Here is a 2,500-nt window from a genome sequence, read left to right as displayed (position 1 = left end):
AAGACACAGGTGTGCCACTCCTTTGCCACAAACACAGAACGGGCGCGCCACCTGCCATGAGCCACAAGTGCAACTGACGTGACATATCTGATAGTGCCTCAGGCGTCCACTTACTACCATCACTATCAACGAACCTCGCCACCCCACCCCCCCCCCCACACACACCATCCCTTAACCCAACTTCTGCCTTAACCTAACCCAACTTCTGCCTTAACCTAACCCAACTTCTGCCTTAACCTAACCCAACTTCTGCCTTAACCTAACCCAACTTCTGCCTTAACCTAACCCAACTTCTGCCTTAACCTAACCCAACTTCTGCCTTAACCTAACCCAACTTCTGCCTTAACCTAACCCAACTTCTGCCTTAACCTAACCCAACTTCTGCCTTAACCTAACCCAACTTCTGCCTTAACCTAACCCAACTTCTGCCTTAACCTAACCCAACTTCTGCCTTAACCTAACCCAACTTCTGCCTTAACCTAACCCAACTTCTGCCTTAACCTAACCCAAGTTGCGCCCTAACCTAACCCACGTTGCGCCCTAACCTAACCCACGTTGCGCCCGAACCTAACCCACGTTGCGCCCTAACCTAACCCACGTTGCGCCCTAACCTAACCCACGTTGCGCCCTAACCTAACCCACGTTGCGCCCTAACCTAACCCACGTTGCGCCCTAACCTAACCCACGTTGCGCCCTAACCTAACCCACGTTGCGCCCTAACCTAACCCACGTTGCGCCCTAACCTAACCCACGTTGCGCCCTAACCTAACCCACGTTGCGCCCTAACCTAACCCACGTTGCGCCCTAACCTAACCCACGTTGCGCCTTAACCTAACCCACGTTGCGCCTTAACCTAACCCACGTTGCGCCTTAACCTAACCCACGTTGCGCCTTAACCTAACCCACGTTGCGCCTTAACCTAACCCACGTTGCGCCTTAACCTAACCCACGTTGCGCCTTAACCTAACCCACGTTGCGCCTTAACCTAACCCACGTTGCGCCTTAACCTAACCCACGTTGCGCCTTAACCTAACCCACGTTGCGCCTTAACCTAACCCACGTTGCGCCTTAACCTAACCCACGTTGCGCCTTAACCTAACCCACGTTGCGCCTTAACCTAACCCACGTTGCGCCTTAACCTAACCCACGTTGCGCCTTAACCTAACCCACGTTGCGCCTTAACCTAACCCACGTTGCGCCTTAACCTAACCCACGTTGCGCCTTAACCTAACCCAAGTTGCGCCTTAACCTAACCCAAGTTGCGCCTTAACCTAACCCAAGTTGCGCCTTAACCTAACCCAAGTTGCGCCTTAACCTAACCCAAGTTGCGCCTTAACCTAACCCAAGTTGCGCCTTAACCTAACCCAAGTTGCGCCTTAACCTAACCCAAGTTGCGCCTTAACCTAACCCAAGTTGCGCCTTAACCTAACCCAAGTTGCGCCTTAACCTAACCCACGTTGCGCCTTAACCTAACCCACGTTGCGCCCTAACCTAACCCACGTTGCGCCTTAACCTGCCCTGTAATTGTTAGTTATATGAATCTAGGAATTCGTGTAGCGTTGCCTAATTGCAACCATCTCAACATAGTTCACTTCGCGCACACTGTGGTGTTCTGCGTATTGATTCATTTTACGGTGCGTACCCTCACATCTTGCGAGTGTTGCTTACTTTCCACATGGTCCCGCTATCCACTGTATTGTGTACTGCAATAGGACGTATATCGCCCCCGCCCCCCCCCCCTCCCCTCCTGTCACCTCTAGCTCGTCGGTCAGGAGTTCGCGTGTTGAATGCGCTTCGCAGCTGTGCAATGGCATTCGCATACGTACGCTGGCCACCTTCCACGTGTTCTTTCGTGCACACGTCGCAGCGTGTATGTATGCTGATGGAGTGCGTCGTGACACACAACATCCAGGCATGCAAGACTCGTAGAAGTCGCAAATGTAGATGGATGTCTACGTTTGCTGCCCAAGTTACGCAAATGAACTGGAAATCCGTTGTTGCGCGGTTGTTCGCGCTGGAGGTGAATCGTTGATATCGACGATCGGTACAGGTATTAACCGGTTGCTTCAGCGACACCCGTCATACCCACGAACGTGAGTGGGCATGTGGGTATGAAGCGATACGCGGCGGTGGCTGGGTGGGACCGTCCCCGGCCGGTGAGGGGGGGGCGCCCGGCGTGCTGGCCGCGCGCTGCGTGGGCGCACGCGCGGCAGCCGGCTGGTGGGGGCGCCCAGTGGCAGGCGCGCCGGCTGACGGACGCGGCAGGCGGCGCATCTGCGTGCCGGCGCACCCAGCGCGCGGCGCCGTGCGGCCAAAGTGGGTCCTCCCGGGCCCGGTGCGAAGCGCGGTGGACATCTGCAGTGTGCTGGTCCGATTGAGGACTGTGTGCGTTGAGGATGCGCCGCCGCCCGGCACTCGGCGCCGCGACGCCGTCTGCTGCTCGGTCGCCCCCGCGGTTCTCGCAGGTGGTTTGTATCGCAGCTGTGCGGATGTGTTGGCG

The sequence above is a fragment of the Schistocerca nitens genome, chromosome 7, assembly GCF_023898315.1.
Source record: "Schistocerca nitens isolate TAMUIC-IGC-003100 chromosome 7, iqSchNite1.1, whole genome shotgun sequence".
Classification (NCBI taxonomy): domain Eukaryota; kingdom Metazoa; phylum Arthropoda; class Insecta; order Orthoptera; family Acrididae; genus Schistocerca; species Schistocerca nitens.
Note: the sequence above shows the minus strand (reverse complement) of the source record.